The sequence below is a fragment of the Hyperoodon ampullatus genome (genome assembly GCF_949752795.1).
Source record: "Hyperoodon ampullatus genome assembly, chromosome: 13".
Lineage (NCBI taxonomy): Eukaryota > Metazoa > Chordata > Mammalia > Artiodactyla > Ziphiidae > Hyperoodon > Hyperoodon ampullatus.
The window spans coordinates 74,281,565-74,300,023 of NC_136926.1; the positions used below are offsets into that span (position 1 = coordinate 74,281,565).

At 46.6% G+C, this 18,459-nt stretch overlaps 1 pseudogene across 1 annotated transcript in view; it reads left to right on the forward strand.

The window, feature by feature from the left end:
• Nucleotides 1-18,459, forward strand: part of LOC307062487 (O-acyltransferase like protein-like) — a 59,221-nt pseudogene that overhangs the window by 26,969 nt on the left and 13,793 nt on the right. Inside the window, exons 8-11 of the transcript in view lie at nt 865-967; nt 8,243-8,344; nt 14,870-15,035; nt 16,472-16,551. The product of the transcript in view is annotated as an O-acyltransferase like protein-like (transcript). The remainder of the gene's footprint in view (nt 1-864; nt 968-8,242; nt 8,345-14,869; nt 15,036-16,471; nt 16,552-18,459) is intronic.

The window sequence follows — 18,459 nt, forward strand, 5'->3', positions numbered from 1 at the left end:
ATTGTGTTTTCATCGTCCAAAGAGCTGGGTTCCCTCTCGTCATGATTAATAAATCCAGAAACTTTTTTCTTCTCTCCTGGAAAAATTGGCCAATATAAATAAATACTGTGCACTAGTATGAAATCAGTGTTTCTCGACCTTCTTTCTGCTGCTATACTCCTGACGCACTCCCATCAACAGAGTGCAACTCTCTAAGTGGGGAGCAAACACACATATCAGAATTGAGGGGAGGGGCCCGCCCGGCATAGTTTGAAGATCCTCCCAGGATCTCTGAACCATGAGGAACAGGTGATGCTGCTACAGCCCCAAGGGCGCTGCTGGCCCTGTAGAGGCACAAAGGAGCACAAAGCTCCGGTTACGATTAGCTACCTCAGGCATCTCTCTCTCTTTTTTTTTAAACTTTTTTTTTTTTTTTTTTTTTTTTTGCAGTACGCGGGCCTCTCACTGCTGTGGCCTCTCCCGTTGCGGAGCACAGGCTCCGGACGCACAGGCCGAGCGGCCATGGCTCACGGGCCCAGCCGCTCCGTGGCATGTGGGATCTTCCCGGACCGGGGCACGAACCCGTGTCCCCTGCATCGGCAGGCGGACTCTCAACCACTGCGCCACCAGGGAAGCCCTTTTTTAAACTTTTTATTTTATATTGGAGTATAGTTGATTGAAGTATTTGTTGTTGTTGTTTGTTTGTTTGTTTTTCACCATCTCTTATTCCCAATCCAAGTTCTCCTCTTAAGTGAATTACGGGGATGCATAAAACCCTCTCAATACAACTGAAAGCTAAAGGTGTTCTTCTTGCTTCTTCTGAAAAGATAAATCACATGATCTTCTTCTGTTAGATAAAAAGATTGCTTTTTATGTCTGTTCCAGATAATGTGCTTGAATAGAAAGCCAGAGTGCTTAAAAATCCATTGTACCTTTATTCTCAGAGTGGCCCATTCTATCTTGGCGTTGACACATTTTTCCTGATCAGGTAATATGGTGTTTTCTCTGCTGTTGTGCTTGTGGCTGTTTGTTTGGGGATGAGTGGATGTGGATGTGTGGTTGTTCTCACTTTAGTGAGAAAAATTGAATGGCTCACGTTGACTCACCTTGGCCTTTGCTTCTGTGCGTCTCTGGACAGTACTGTTGTCACCGGTTCCTCTCTTTCATATCTTCAGTTTATTAAATGATTTAGGATGGCTCTCTAAAATGGGCCTTTTACAAAAGGTGATTTTATTTATCAAAATTGTTTATTTCAGTGGTTCTCAAATTCTGACTCATGATATGATGCAAATTCATGATCAAGTTGTCAGTTCTCACTACCGTGAAATGTGAAGAAATAAGAAAATGATGTGATATTCCATAAAGCTATATTTATTTAAATTAACTACTAAGAGGTAGATTTTCTTAAATGTTTGATAAATGTAAGGCACTGTGTTAAGTCCTTTGCAGCATTACCACATTCAGTCCTCATACTGTTCCTATACAGTAGGGACAACTGTTATAATAAAATCCCCAGGTTTTTCATTCTTCTTCTGGTTGAAGTGAAATTCACATAACATAAAATTAACCACTTAAAGTGAATGGTTCAGTGGCATTTAGTACGTTTACAATGTTGTACAACCACCACTTCTGTCTATGTTCATCATCCCCAAAGGAAACCTCATACCCATTAAGCAGTTTCTCCCCAGTGCCCCCTACCTCCAGTTTTTAGAAATCTGCTGTCTGTGTCTGAGGATTTACCTGTTCTAGATATTTCATATAAATGGATCACACGATACGTAGCCTTTTGTGCCTGGCTTCTTTCCCTTAGCATGATGTTTCTGAAGTTCACCTCTGTTGTAGCACAAGTGTAGTACTTCACTCCTTTTTAACGGGTGAGTCATATTCCTTGTATGGCTAGACCACAAAATCTCCATTTTAAAGATAAGGAAATTGAGACTAAAGAGGATAGTCCTGGTGGACCCATCATCTAAACCCAGGCAATCTGACTCCAGAGCCTGTGTTCTAGCCACTGTGCTGGCCTGCCTCTACCTCTTTTGGGTTAAATATCCCTTCCTTCGTAGGGAGATGGTGCTGGTAGATGGCAGCTATTTTTATTAAATGCTAAGCATTCATCCATCCAACCGAGCTCTATTGAATGCCTATTTGCCAGGCATTGTTCTAGGTCCTGAGGATACATCAATGGGTAAAACAAACAAGGGCTTCTCATGGGGCTTTCGTTTATGTCTGTGTGTGTGTGTGTGTGTGTGTGTGTGTGTGTGCGCGCACGCGCGCGTGCATGATTGGCAATAAACAAATAAATAAACAAGAATCAATCTGTAGTAATAAACATCAGGAAAGAAATAGAACAGGGGGTTGTAGCTGTTTAGACTAGGTCAGAGAAGGCTTGTCTGATGAGAGGCTATTTGATCTGAGACCCAAATGGCAAGAAGGAGCCGGCCATGGGAAAATCAGGATGAGACAGTTTCAGGCAGAGGGAGCACCTAGTACCAAAGTCTACGGCAAGAGAGGGAGAGCCTTGTTAAAGGAGCAGAAGGAAGGCTAAAGCATGGTGAAGGTGGAGGAGATGACGACAGGAGAGACGGGCAGGGCTGGACTGTGTAGGACCTTGCAGCAATGCTGAGGAGCTTGAACGTGGGTCCTGGCGGACTGGGGAGTTGCTGGATGGCTTTAATTTGGAAAGTGATATGATCTGACATTTTAAGAACAATCACGCTGGCTCCTGTGTTAATAATAGACCTAAGAAGGTCAAGAACAGAAGCAGGGAGGTCGATCAGGTGACTTTTGCCATATTTCAGATGAAAAATGATAAGGCTTGGACTGCAGTAGTGGTGGTTAGACTAGAGAGACAAGGTCATGTTCAAGATATGTCTTAGAGGTGGAAATGTTAGGACCTGTTGATGGATTGGATGTGAAGTATGAGGAAAAGAGAAGTGTTGAGGATGATTTCTGCTTTTTGCTTTGGTAACTGAGTAGATGGTGATGGTATTCATTGAGACAGAGAACACTGGAGAAGCAGGGTTTGGAGGGGAAAATCAAGCTTTCTTTTTTGGACCAGTTAAGATAAAGGGACCTTTTAGACATCCATGTAGAGATGGTAAGTAAGCAGTTCGCTGTGTAAGTCTGGAGATCAGTGGAAATGTCAAGGTTGGAGATGGAAATCTTGGAGTCCTTGGGATACATGAAGCATTTAGAGCCTTGGCACTGAATCCTAGGACCCCAATCTGTAGAAGCTGGGAAAAAGGGGAGGAGCCCCAGAGGAGTCTGAGAATGAGGGACCTGTGAAATGGGAGGACAAGTAAGACACCTCAGGGACCAGGAAACCAAGAGAAGAGAGCAGTTCAAGAAGGAAGGGTGTGGTCTACGGGGCTCACGCTGGGGGAGTTGAATATGCCAAGAAGTGATCTTTGCCTTTGGCAACATGAAGGTCTCCTGGCGACCTTGTCCACGGTGCCTCCGTGGAACGATGGAAAAGGAAGCCTGGCTCGATCGGGGCGAGGATGGAAGGATGTGGAGTCGCTGACTGGGGAGTGGAGCCAGATGGTTAGTGGGGGTCAGAGGGGTCATTAAAGAGGTGATTCAAGGACATGTCTATGTAGGATGCCGGGAATGGCTGAAAAGGAAGGCACATACTGATGGGTGCTGGAGAGCTTGGTGTTGGCCAAACAACAGAGCCATCTTCTGATCGTGCCTCATTAAAAAAATTTTTTTACAAGTCCGTGACATTAAAAAGTGTATGAGGGCTTACCTGGTGGCGCAGTGGTTGAGAGTCCGCCTGCCGATGCAGGGGACACGGGTTCGTGCCCCGGTCTGGGAAGATCCCACGTGCCGCAGAGCGGCTGGGCCCGTGAGCCATGGCCACTAAGCCTGCGTGTCTGGAGCCTGTGCTCTGTAACGGGAGAGGCCACAGCAGTGAGAAGCCCGCGTACCGCAAAAAAAAAAAAAAAAAAAAGTGTATGAGCCACTGGCTTAGGTGAGAACTAGCTCCCAAACAGGGATTACAAATACCCGTCCATTTTCTGCAGCCGCACTTTTCTGCTCTCCTGGTGGCTCGCTCCCTCTCCTCCTTCAGGTTTTTACTCAGATGTCACCTTCACAGCAGGTCTTCCTTGTCCTCTCTATTTATTTTATTTTATATATATTTTTAATTTTTAAAAATGTTTATACAATTTTTAAAATAAATTTATTTCTTTCTTTAATTTATTTTTGGCTGCGTTGGGTCTTCGTTGCGCTGCGTGGTCTTCTCATCACGGTGGCTTCTCTTGCTGCAGAGCATGGGCTCTAGGTGCGCAGGTTTCAGTAGTTGTGGCGTACGGGCTTAGTTGCTCCGTGGCATGTGGGATCTTCCCGGACCAGGGCTCGAACCTGTGTCCCCTGCATTGGCAGTTGGATTCTTAACCACTGCGCCACCAGGGAAGTCCCAAAAACGTTTATACAGTTTTTAAAGGTGACTTTCCGTTTGCAGTTATTACAGAATATTGGCTATATTCCTTGTGTTGTATAGTACATCCTTGAGCCTGTCTTATACCCGGTAGTTTGTACCACCCTTCCCCACCCCCATTTTGCCCCTCCCCCCACTGGTAACCAGTAGTTTGTTCTCTCTGTCTGTAAGTCTGCTTCTTTTCTGTTATATTCACCAGTTTGTTGCATTTTTTTAGATTCCTCGTATAAGACTTCATGTGTCCTGACTTATCGTTTTTCTTTATCTAACAGACTATAGATGCCACTTTATTTATATATTTATTTTCTGTCTCTCTCCACTGGAATAGAAGGCAGTGTTTTTCTCTGTTTTGGATACTGCTGTTATCAGCACCTAAAGCAGCGCTAGGCTTTTAGTACTGCTCAATACGTAGTAGTCGAAATGACTTCTTAATTGTTTCATGACTCTGGCGCGGTAGGTTCTTGGGGGTAACGCAGAGGAAGTAGGGTACAGAATGAGCTGAGACCTGACCACTAGGGCAGCAGCTCCTGCTCGGAGGTGGTCAGAGTGACAACAGAGAGTAGCCCAGACAGGCAGGGGTCAGAGTCCACCGTCTGCACTGAGCAAGGTCATGATATGGGAACCATTGGGCACCAGACATTCCAAGAGGGCATAGCTGGGTCTAACCAGGCAGTTGAAGTCCAAGTGCAGGGTGGGAGGCTCTGGAGGGTGGGGAGGTCCGCCCAGGGGACAGCAGTTCAAAAGACCAGAACTCTGTTGCCTGCAAGGAGACTAGTAAAAACAAGAAAAAGACGCCTTAGGCTGGCTAGGACTGGCTGGCAGAGCTCCAAGTTCACAGAGGGGAGCTGGCGAGGACAGGGATGGCTGGACCCAAAGCAAAACTCAAGCTGGAGACTTGCCACTAGGAGGGAAGAATGGAGGGCACGAAAGGCCACTGGTCATCCCAGGGCCATCCGTGGGAATCAGAGACAGCAGAGAGCCATTGGGTCAGCCCTGAGTTATCCACAGCACAGGCCAAGGCTACAGAGATTTCAGATGTCCAAGAAAACTACAAATAAGCACCCTTTTTATTATAAAGATGACATACCTGACCCTGGGCTCAGTCTGGGCCCCAGGGAGGGCTTGCTTTTATCAGTGCTCCTCAGAATATGGTCTCTTCCAGCATCATCTGGAAGCTTGTCCGAAATGCAGATTCTCGGGCCCAACCCCAGGTCCACTGAATCAGGCACTCTGACTGTAACAAGCCCTCCAGGTGATGATGCTGCCCGCTAATGTCTGAGAACCACCGTGCCAGCCCTGGCGTGAAAAGCTGAGAGTGTCAGAGAGTGGGAGCCAACAGATCCCGACACAGTGCAAGAGATCAAGACATACGTTTCTTTTTTCTTTATTCCTATTTGCTTCTGTTTCTCAGTGCCAGTCTCAGTAACTGTTTTTTCTTTTCCCCTTCCAATTTTCATTTTATTACTTTAGAAAGTGCACATCGTCTTTTAAATAAAATTTTCATTCGAACAATGGAAATATTACTAACAGTGATACGTAATATTGCCACCGTGCTAAGAGATTAAAGTCTTTTATCTCATACAAATCTCACAATGAACCTATAAAGTTGGAAGCAATATCGGGCCCATTTTTACAGATAAGGAAGTTGATGTTTAGAGATGAAATAACTTGCCCAAGTCCTCCCAACTAGGGAAGTTAGAATCAGAACTAAAACATAATGTTTTTTCATGGCATATCTATGTCTTAACCACTGTCACTAATATATTTACATAGTAATACTAAACACTTCTGATTATCACTGGTGATGGTTTTGGAATCCTTTTCTGTCTCTCAGGCTGACTTCATACATCTGTGTTGCAGGATCTTATTCTTTCCCAGTCTGTTTAGGTCACTGGGTCTTTTTAGCCTCCTGGCATGAGTTCTCTTGCTCAGAGTGGGTTTTCCTGCCAGCCTTTCTCTCTGTTCTGTCTTTGTGAACTTAGGACGGTGCATGCCCGCACACAGAGCGAGGCCCTGATTCATTCTTTCCAGAAATTAAGAGGAGGCTGGAATTAGAATTGGCTGCGCTACTTCCTCAACTCAGCGCTCTCTTTTACATGTCTCTATAAATTTTGTTCCTATTATAGTGAATCCAATTTGCTGCATCTCAAAAGAAACTCTTGCTGGAAGAGAATAAAGGCATTCTCCAACCCTCCCTGATCCCTTCCAAGTCCTGTCCAACACACACACAGCCTTCTTTTGCAAGAGGAAACACATTTGTTCTTTTTATTTATTTATTTATTTTTGGCTGACTGGGTCTTCGTTGCTGCGTGTGGGCTTTCTCTAGTTGTGGTGAGCGGGGGCTACTCTTCGTTGTGGTGCACGGGCTTCTCATTGCAGTGGCTTTTCTTGTTGCGGAGCACGGGCTCTAGGCATGCAGGCTTCCGTAGTTGTGGCTCACAGGCTTGGTAGTTGTGGTGCACAGGCTCAGTTGCTCCGCAGCCTGTGGGATCTTCCCGGACCAGGGCTCGAACCCGTGTCCCCTGCATTGGCAGGCGGATTCTTAACCACTGCGCCACCAGGGAAGTCCAACACATTTGTTCTTTAGTGGAACACCCACAAGGGTCATCGGCATAAGTGTCAAAAGATTGGGAAACTCAAAAGGTACAGACTCGCAGTAATGAGACCAATAAGTACCAGGGATGTAATGTACAACATGATAAGCATAATGGGCACGGCTGCGTGTTTTATATGAAAGTTGTTCAGAGAGGAAATCCTAAGAGTCCTCATCGCAAGGAAAACAATTTTTTTTCTATTTCTTTAATTTTGTGTCTCTATGAGATGACGGATGTTTGCTGACCTTATTGTGATCATTGCTCCACGATGTATGTAAGTCAAATCCTTATGCCGTACATCTTAAATTTATACTGTGCTGTATGTCAATAATATCTCAACAAAACCAGGGGAAAAAAAGGTTGGGAAGCTCACTCACATACTTGCTTACCATCAAGTTATAACCCAAAGGCATCGCCTCAGTTTCTTTAGCTGAACGTTCTGGGTAATGAATTTGTCATCAGGATATGTTGGTTAAGAATTCTAACTGGGGTCTTGGGCAGCCCACTTAGTCTCTGAGTCTCAGTTTCCTGACGAGGTAGGCAGGGAGGGTAATCTTTTCCCTTTTGCCTAGCAGGGCTGTTTATTCATCTATTCAGTCATTCACTCAACAAACATTTCCTGCAGAGTGGTTTGGTATGGCTGGAGAAGCAAAACCAACACCATTAGTGAAAGTGCTTTGAAAATGATGTGACACTACAGAAATGGAAAGCCTTGATGTTATTACTTCAAAAGACCAATGTGGTAGTTATTAGTGTCAATCACCAAGTGTTTCTGGCTCTCCTCCCTCCAGGTACTTGGTAACATTCCACTTCCTGGCCCCATGATGGTTGGGTGGCTTCCATCACTAGGTTTGACGCATGAGTAGTACCTGGTCCTACTATTATGCTAACAACTTTAAGCATGTCACGTCTGGGCTAGAACATTTACTTATTAACTTGAGGCCCTCCAGAACGCTCTTGTCCCATGTCCTCTGCCATGGTCACTGCTGAACTATCAGATAGTGGCCGCTGCATCAGCCTGCCTCCCATAGTGAGGAAGTTGCTGAGCCCAAGGTGACTGGCCATGGACGTGTACCATGAACAAGAAAAAAACCATTATGGTTTTAAGCCTTGAAGATGTTTTGTTACTGCAGCGTAACTTACTGTGTCCTGATAGAGACAACCAAATTAACCCATGAACTGTATCAGTGATAATTCATTCCTGTGATCTATCTTCTCTTTCTTTCAGTGGCTGGTTAAGTGCAAGGTCCTTTTTAAAGATGCATCAGAATTGAGACAAAGGAATAACCCCTAAAGTCATACTCAGATACTTTCTCAGTCGCCTTACGAGGTAGGTTATTTATATAACTTCTTAATTCATTATTGCTGTGTAATCATTTATTATTTTTTAGTCTTTAACCCTCTTTTGAAAGAATTTTCCAAGAAAAATAAACTGAGAAAAATAGTTTTCTTCCTTAAATACGGTTGCTCTTGCTGGTATAATGGCTTTTGCCAGTGGAAGATACCGGTGTTCATGGTATTTTTTTTAGATTTTATTTTAAATTTATTAATTTTATTTATTTATTTTTGACTGCATTGGGTCTTCATTGCTGCACGTGGACTTTTCTCCATTTGCGGCAAGTGGGGACTACTCTTGGTTGCGGTGCACGGGCTTCTCATTGTGGTGGCTTCTCTTGCTGCGGAGCACAGGCTCTAGGTGTGCAGGCGGCTTCAGTAGTTGTGGCTCGTGGGCTCAGTAGTTGTGGCTCGTGGGCTCTAGTGCAGGCTCAGTAGTTGTGGCGCACGCGCTTAGTTACTTTGTGGCATGTGGGATCTTCTCAGACCAGGACTCTGGTGTTCCCTGCATTGGCAGGCAGATTCTTAACCGCTGCGCCACCAGGGAAGCCTTATTCATGGTATTTGTCCTAATAGAATTTGAACTATATTAAACCAGCAAAAACACCCTTATTCCTCAGCTGATGGACAGCAGATTTCCATAAACATACAGTCAGATTCTCATGGAATCTGTGTTCGACAGAATTTGTATGACTCATGTAAATTAATAGCAGTTGGATCCTGTAAATAAGAGACTAATGGTAATGATAAAAATAGAATAAGATACAACTGGGAGAGGGGCTGTTTGAAGCTTGGGATGATGGTCATTCCGCTGTCAAGCAGAACTAATGTGTGGTTGGTCGGAGCAGACAGGAATACAATATTGGGACAGAATATGGAACCAATGGGATAGCAGAGTAGCAGTGATGTAACGCGACAGCAGAAGTTTAAAGAGAAAAGGGAACTTCAACTCATGTAACCCAAACCCTTCATTTATACACTTTCTAAATCATGGTTTGTTGCGGAGCCCAGATCTCATTACTTAGGGTCCATGGCTCTCTCGTTACACTGCACTGTCACAAAACAGGAAGGGAAGCGTTGAAACAATCTTCTGGGTTCGTCAAATGGACTAGGTAAGGTCTGACTCTGGTCTGCCTGGGCTTGCATTCTGGCTCAATCATTTACCAGCTGTGTGACCTTGAGTAAGTGTCTCACCCTTTCTGTGCTTGAGTTTTCTCATCTCAAAAATGAAAATAGGGACTTCCCTGGTGGTCTGGTGGTAAAGAATCTGCCTTCCAATGCAGGGTACACGGGTTCGATCCCTGGTCAGGGAACTAAGATCCCACATGCTAAGGGGCAACTAAGCCCGCACGCCACAACTATTGAGCCCGCACGGCTCAATGAGAGAGCCTGAGTGCCACAAACTACAGAGCCCACGTGCTCTGGAGCCCGCACGCCACAACTATAGAGAGAAAAAATTTAAAAACCCTGCACGCCACTACTTGAGAGAACCCGTGCACCACAAGAAAGATCCCGCGTGCCCCAAGCTCTATTAAATCTAGTCCTCGTTCTGAATGCTTGACAGAATGCTTACTCTTTCAATATCTTTTGGACATGTGGCATGTGGGTTGAGTAGCCTGTCCTGCCCTGTGGTCTTCTGGAGGAGAGGGGCTGGCATGCAGGCCAAGGGCTCTTAGTGATAAATGCCAAGATGGGTTGTTAGGGGTTGGGGTGTGGGATCCAATGGCCTGGTGGGTTCTGCCTGGGAAACTCGCTTCAGAAGAAAACTCCTGGAGCTGGGGATTGAAGAGCAAGACGTGTTTTATTAGGCAGATAAAGCAGTCATCGGGGGCAGAGGGAGCACAGGGTGGGGGGTGAGGTGGTGAGGCCTCATGGAGCAAGATGGCGGCGAGGGTCCCAGTGAGTAACTTGTTGCAGGACGTGCACTGGCGATGGGCAGTGGGAATGGAGAGGGAGCCCATGAAGGACACTCAGATTTTCCAGCTCAAGCGACATGGAGGACGGTCATGAATTCTTGAGATGGGGAGCTCTGGAAGAGGGCCAGGTGGGAGCCAGGAAGAGAGTGAGTCCAACCGGGACAAAACTTTGTTGAAAAATAGGGGAAGTAGGAAAATTCCCTGGCGGTCCAGTGGTTAGGACTCTGTGCTTTCACTGCCGAGGGCCCGGGTTCAATCCCTGGTTGGGGAACTAAGATCCCACAAGCCAAGCGGTGTGGCTAAAAAAGCAAACAAACACACCAAAAACAAAACAAAATGAACACACACACAAAAGAAAAATAAGGGAAGCATCACCAACCTTAAAACACCCTCTTTAAGGTAAACCCAGTGAAAAAGCAGCCATGCTCCTAGCTATTCTGATGTTCTCATTCATGATGGCAAGACTCACTGTTCTTACTCAATTACGATTTATTACTTGCCTTTTTCTTTTTTTTTTGTGGTACACGGGCCTCTCACTGCTGTGGCCTCTCCCGTTGCGGAGCACAGGCTCCGGACGCGCAGGCTCAGCGGCCATGGCTCAGGGGCCCAGCCGCTCCGCAGCATATGGGATCTTCCCGGACCGGGGCGCGAACCCGTGTCCCCTGCATTGGCAGGCGGACTCTCAACCACTGCGCCACCAGGGAAGCCCTATTACTTGCCTTTTTAACTCCAAGAAGAGTGGAAGTAAGATCATTTGCTCACTCACTCTTTCTGTATTTATTGAGGGTCCACTATGTACCCGGCACCGTTCTAGGCTCTGAGGATTTAGCAGTTGAGAAGCCATGCAAGTGCCTCTGGCATGGGGGTTACAGTCTAGTGAGTAGAGATAGACGTTAGATACATACACAAATATGCAACACTAAGTTGCAATATGCAAATCCATTTATAATAGGTCGGTGATGCTAAGAGCCACAAAGTGATAATTTGGAGAAGGAAGCAAGACAGAGGGTCTTCCTCTGGAAAGGTAGTCAGGGAAGGTGACATCTTTCGAGAACCCTGAAGGAATTAATGGAATGTTCCAAGCCAAAAACATTCCGTGAGCAAAGAAGGATCCACGGAAGGGAACCAAGAGCAAATGTCCTGAGGAGGGAGCCGTGGTGGATGTGTTTGCAGAATCTCCAAGAGCCCAGAGGTGCCAGAGTGGAGCAAGTGTCTTGGAGAACAGAAGGAACGAGGGCCGAGGGGGGGAGAGGAGGGGAGGGGAGGAGGCGCAGATGGCCCAGGTCTATGGGGCCAGGGGGCCGTCCTTCCCAGTTAGTCTGAGAGCAGAAGCCTTCGGAGGATTCCTGTAGGGGAGTGGCCTGGTCGCATTTACAGTTTGCAAGCATCACTCTGGCTGCAGGGCAGAGAATAGACTGGGGAAAGGGCAGAAGAGGGGGCCCCAAGTGCGGGCTACTGCACGTTACAGAAAAGGCAAAGCCCCAGTTTCTAGGGGTAAGCCCTTCCAGATGTTATCTCACGGGAACGAGGAGGGTGGAGGCTCCAGACCCTTACAGCTGTGTGATTATTCCAACTGGGAGCCACATGTTAAACATTAGTTTAGTAGACTAAAAAAATTGTTGATAATAATGTCTAACTAAAACAGAGGTCACGTACTAAAAATAAAGGCACCCCTTCCAGTCTTACCTCCCACAGGACACCTGTGTTAACAGTTTCTTATGAATTGGCTCTTGCAGGGATTTTCCACGTATTGTTTACATGTACTTTCCCCACCCCCTACCCTGTCCCCATGAATAGGATTACACTTAATGCAGCATTATTTTGCACATAGCTTTTTTTATTTAATGATTTAGTGCTGGCATATTTCTCTATTTGCATGCAAGGGCTCACCTCACTGGTTTTAAGGTTGCCTGGGATGGCGCCATGTGGGTGGCCCATCCGTCACGTATTTAACCGGTCCCCACGAATGGGCATGAAGGTAATTTCCAAGTGTTTTGCAATCTTAGACGATGATACAAAGTCTATACATTTTTTTTTTATAAGATTTATTTATTTGTGTTAAGAATGGTTTTAATAACTCACACATTAAACTGTCTAAGCCTAGCACTCTTTCCAGACGCGCAGGCTCAGTGGCCATGGCTCACTGGCCTAGCCACTCCGCGGCATGTGGGATCTTCCCTGACCGGGGCACGAACCCGTGTCCCCTGCATTGGCAGGCAGACTCTCAACCACTGCGCCACCAGGGAAGCCCAAAAGTCTATACATTTTTGCACAGTTGTCTGGGCACGTCTGCAGGGTAAATTCCTACAAGTGGAATCCATGATTTGGTGCATCTAACGTTCTGATGGATATCTTCCAACGGACTTCCCCACCCGCCAGGTACGAGAAGGCCTGTTTCTCACACCCCCATGACACTGGCTGGTGTCACACTTTTTAATCTTTGAAAACCCACTTTGACTTTAAATCTTCAAGCTCGGACAAAAATGAAGCACATGTACATTTATATGACGCTTCCCACGTTTCAGTTTTCTCATTGATCTCCTTTGATTCTCAGAAAATCTTAGGAGGCAGGAATCATCCTCCTTCTTAGAAGAATTTAAGGAACCATCGGCCCCCTTTTCCACAGAAGAGCAAAGGGAGAAATTATATGATTTTCTCAGTGTGAAAAACTTAGACAAAACTAGAAATCATGTTTCACGTTCCTTCCCCTGTACCTCCCCAGGCACGGTCCACCCAGCAGCCTCCACCCACCCCCACTGGCCCCAGCTTGGAGGCTGCCTGGGGCTGGACACTGCCCTCTCCTGAGGACATCTGACCTGAACTCTGGTTCAGAGGGGAGCAGGGGGCTGACTTCCTCTCCCTGGGGAGATGGAGGCGACAGAGGGTGGGAAGGGAGGCCGGGAGGTGAGAGCCCGAGGCCTGTGGGAGCAGCTGCAAAGCAGCGTGGTCAGATGCCTCATCTGGCAGGACCCAGGACCCAGTGAGGGCTCTGTGGCTGTCGCCTGAGCAGATCTGGGAAGTTGCATCTTGGCATAGCTGGCGTCCTTTCTCTCTGAATCTGATCAGCAATTTCAGCTCTGTTCTCCAATACCCACCACTCCCCCGCCCACCTGGCGCTCTCTGTGAAGGATCCCCACAGGTCCGGGTCCGGGTGCAGACCAGAGGCAGGGTGCTGACCCCTGTCTCTGCGGGGGGTTGCTCCTCCAGCAGCCCTGCCCTCCCTGTCTGTCATACCCCACCCCAGGTCCTGACGCCCCTTCCGAGATGTTCAGAGGTGCTGCTGGGCCACGTGCTCTATCCTTGTTGCACAGACCTGCAGTCTTACGTATGTTCTTTAAAAAAAGAGGGCTCTGGGCTTCCCTGGTGGCGCAGTGGTTGAGAGTCCGCCTGCCGATGCAGGGGACACGGGTTCGTGCCCCGGTCCGGGAAGATCCCGCATGCCGCGGAGCGGCTGGGCCCGTGAGCCATGGCCGCTGAGCCTGCGCGTCCGGCGCCTGTGGTCCGCAACGGGAGAGGCCACAACAGTGAGAGGCCCGCGTACCGCAAAAAAAAAAAAAAAAAAAGAGGGCTCTGATGGAGGCCCACTCAGAATCCACGCCAGAATTGCACGTGCCTCTCACAGTGTCCAATAGGGGCCACCAGACACGGGTGGACCAGTGAGATGTACTACAAATGTATAATACACACCGGCTTTTAAAGACTTGGTAAGGGAGTTCCCTGGTGGTCTAGTGGTTAGGACTCTGCACTCTCACTGCCGTGGTCTGGGTTCAATCCCTGGCCCGGGAACTGAGATCCCGCAAGCCACATGGTGCGGCTAAACAAAGACTCAGTAAAAGAAAAATAATGTAAAATAGCTCAATATTTTTTTATATTGGTTATCTGTTGAAATGATAATATTTTGAATATATTGGCTAAAAAAGTATATTATTAAAATTAATTGTACTTTTGACTTTTTAAAATGTGGCCACGAGAAGATGTTAACCAAGTGGCCGACTGGTCTCCAGTTATATTCTATTGAACAGCCCCGGTCTAGACATCTAGTGCCTTATTCATCATCATTGTAGCTGCTGCAAATCCTGCTTGGAAGCAGGTAATGTATGAGGGAAGGAAGGAAGAAATAAAGTGAGGAAGGGAGGGAGGAGAAGAGGGAGACTGGAAAGCGATTTTCATCTGGTGAGGCCTCGTGGAAGGAACACGCAACAATGTACAGATCTCAGTACTGCTATGTGGTTGGACCATCTGGGGCAAGTGACTCAAACTTCTCTGAGCTATAATTTCCTCATTAGTAAAATCAAGGTCATAGTTACCTGACAGGAGTATTTTGAGGTTTAGAAAGCTCCTAGCACAGTGGCTGACACGTATGACTTGCTCAGTGAGTAACAGTAGTTTTGCATAAGTAGCACCTGCGCCAGCACATGACAGGTGCTCAAGAAAAGCTTTTGAACCCACAAAAGTATGCAGGTTTGGGGGGGTGTGGGGAGGTGGTCGCCCACGCAGTACAATCTGTTTTCGAACATCTTACCTGTCATTGCTATGTGCCCACCCAGGGGACCGAATGGAACCTCTGTGGAGAGTCACCCTCTTGCCCAGCTTTTTCCTGCCAGGTTGCAGCCTCTTCACCTGTATTCAGCGTGCTTTTCGGTTAGATTGGTCTCCCTTGTGCCCTGGAGACCCGTCTGGGAAGTGCCCGAGTTCCACCTGGAGAACTGCCAGCAAGCGTGGTGGCTGAATTTGCTGTTGCTAGATAACTTCCTGTCGGTCCAGGATGCAGTGAGTTTTAAGTCATTGGCCGTGAAAGGGCAGAGAGGTGCAATCCGGTGTCTGCCTTCACATGGTTTGGTGAACTTTCCCAGAGCCAACCTGAGTCTGATCCGCTTTCTTCTGGCATATTCTCTGGAGTAATAGTGATGCTGTGGGTGGGAAGACTAGCCTCTGGTGATGGGGTGGGAGTTACGGCACCATCCCTGACGGGGCAGTTGCTGTGAAAGCGGAGCGGGGGCAGGGGCGTGGGTCTGGGGGGACAGTTGTCTCGGTGGCTGCCCCGGATGCAGCTGCCCGCTGCTCTGTCACGGTTCCGTTCCGGTCCGTGTCACCCCAGGGGGAAGGACACTTTCTTCACCTCCGCCCAGAGAACCAGTGATGAGACGGAACGTGGCCCCACCCCCTCCCCAGAATGAATTCTATCCCATGTCCAGCAGGATCTGACGGCAACAACGTCTGTATATGTTGGTCATGGCTTCCTTAAAGCCCTCGTTTCCTCCTAATGAGCCTGGAGCAACTGGAAGTGAAATAGCTGTAATGAAACCATGTCACTGCTTTCGCCTCGAAAGCACAGCTGAAAGGAGCATCGCTACAGCGCGGCTACATAACCGCTGGCCAACCAGACGGCTGCCTCTAGTTCACAAGTGCCCAGCAGCTTCGACGGGGTGTACATCACTGTCTAACTGCCTTCAGGTGCACCCACGTCTGTGACGGGGTCCAGGAGGAGAGGCTGGGCTGTTTTCCCAGAGTCAGACTGGCTTGGGCCATACGTGGGACAAGGAAAGCTGTCACTTCTCTTGGATAAGTCTGGTCTCCCTGGGACTGAGGGCGTGGGAGGGGAGGCCAAGGCGCCTTTTATCTCTGAAGCCCTGGAGAGAACTGCCCGCAGGAATTGCCTCACATTGAGTTAGAAATACAGGTAACCGCGTGGTGGCTTTGGCCGGCCGATCTCCTGTCAATCATGCGTGGGACCTCGGGGGTTTCCCACAAAAGCTCGCCTGCAGCCGGGCCTCCGTTCTAAATGAACACATTCTCTCCACCTGGAGTTGCGGGAGGGCAGGAAGGCAAGGAAGAGAGAACAACATCGACCCTCTGACTCCAGCGCACCATAAGGATAATTAATCCTTAATCCGTGAAACGTGATGGAATTTAGTTCCCACCACTGTCCTGGGAGATGAGCTATTATTGTTGTTTTCAACAAGAGAGAAAAGTTGTCTGAATTTCCAGTTTGTAAAATGGTAATAATATCTACTCCCCCGGGATTGTTATAACGATTGGCGGAGCTGAGGTATGTGAAATGTCTGTAACTCAGAGTCCTCTCTATTCCCGTGGACATTTCGGCCACCCGCCTCCTGAGTTCCTCCTCCTGGTCCAGGAAGGTGAACCGATGCAGAGCAGAGCTGGTACATGAAGGAGAGAAGTGACCTTCGCTGGTTTCTTTCCAGTGCAATGGCTGGACGTGGTATCTTGCCAATGACTTTCAGTTCCATCTCATGACCCCGGTGATCCTCTTCATCCACGGAAAGTGAGTCTAATTGGAGCAAGTGTTTCTCCCCGTGTGGCCTCTTTCATAAAACTGTTAAGAGAGGCTCCAGTTCCGGACAAAGCAGCTTTTACGATTTAGGAAACGAACTTTCCAGAAGAGCGTGGACACCAAACCCGCCACTGTTTACTTCTTCCAAGTTCTCCTCTAATCTTTGTCCTACACAATCAGTCTGTATCTTTGCAGAGTTATAATCAGTGTGTCTGTCATATCTAGGCTCAGTTTTTTCCATTTCACTGTTCTTAGAAACATTTCCGCATCTGGACATGACCTGCTTACTTGTCAGTTTCAGGATTTATATACCATTTTTTATGGTGGGCACCTAGATTGTTTCCATTTTTAAAAAAATTATTATATATATATATATTTATTTATTTATGGCTCCATTGGGCCTTCGTTGCTGCACGCGGGCGTTCTCTAGTTGCGGTGAGCGGGGGCTACTCTTCGTTGTGGTGTGCGGGCTTCTCGTTGTGGTGGCTTCTCTTGTTGTGGAGCATGGTCTCTAGGTGTGCGGGCTTCAGTAGTTGTGGCATGTGGGCTTCAGCAGTTGTGGCTTGCGGGCTCTAGAGCACAGGCTCAGTAGTTGTGGTGCACGGGCTTAGTTGCTCCGTGGCATGTGGGATCTTCCCGGACCAGGGCTCGAACCTGCGTCCCCTGCATTGGCAGGCGGATTCTTAACCACTGCGCCACCAGGGAAGTCCCTGTTTCCAATTTTTTATGATTATAAGTGGCACCTCAACGAATGTCTTTGAACATGCTACTTTTTCCTCTTCTGTACTTATTTCCTTGGGGGGTTATTTCCAAGTGGAATTACTAGGTCAAAGGGTAGGAACAATTTTGAGGTGCTTGTTACATATTGTGAGATTACTCTTCAGAAAGGTGGAGTAATTTATAGTGTCCCAAGCAATGCATCAGTGTACCTGCTTTCCCACGTTGGATGTTTATCACCTTAATTTTTGTTAGTTTTAGAAAAACTCTTAAGGGCTCAGTAATTCACGGGAGAATTATAGTTTGTGGATTGTCCATGCCATATTTTAAAAGATTTATGATCCCTTTTGTTAAAATACATGTTCAATTTAAGAAACATTGGACAATATTAGGATAAAAAAGGGAAAAAACAATCACCTTAGACCTGTTTCCTCACTTAAGGAGCAGTGATTTTGCTATCCATATTTTGATGTTTATTCTTCTGATCTTTTATTTTGCACAGTTTTTTATACACGAAAGGATTCTGCATATATACTTTAGATCTTTCTTCTAATAGTTTTATGATATAAGCATTTTCCCATATTATTTTATTTTTTAAGTTAACATACTTTTAATGTCTGTATAACATTCCATTTCATGAATGAACTGTAGTTTACCTATATCTTCCCCTAGTGTTAAATACTTAGATTATTTCCAATTTTATAAATAACCGTCTCATAAACATTTTCGTGGTAACCATTTGTCTCCAACTCTGATATTTCTAGAATGCATATCCTAAGAAGAATTACTGGGTCAAAGGGCATGAGTCTTTTGGGCTTTTGAAGTATGATGACAAATTGCTTTCCTTAAAGGCTGTATCAATATTCAGTCCTCTGGCCATCTAATTACACCATTGCCAATATGGACCATTAATAATTAAAAAAACCCAAAATGCAAACCTTGTTATTTTAAGATATGTAAGAAAAATTCATTTTTCATATCTCATTTGTAATTCTTTGATTACTAGCAGTGGAGCTGAATTCCAAATATGTGTTGACCAGCTCTGTTTCACGATTACCTGTTAATGCCCTTTGCAAGGAGACATTTAAATCACAGGCTGACCCATGATGTTGCCCACTCCAGCCACATGCAAAGACTCAAGTATTCTGGGCAAGGAAAATGCATCCAGTTTTTTTTTTTTTT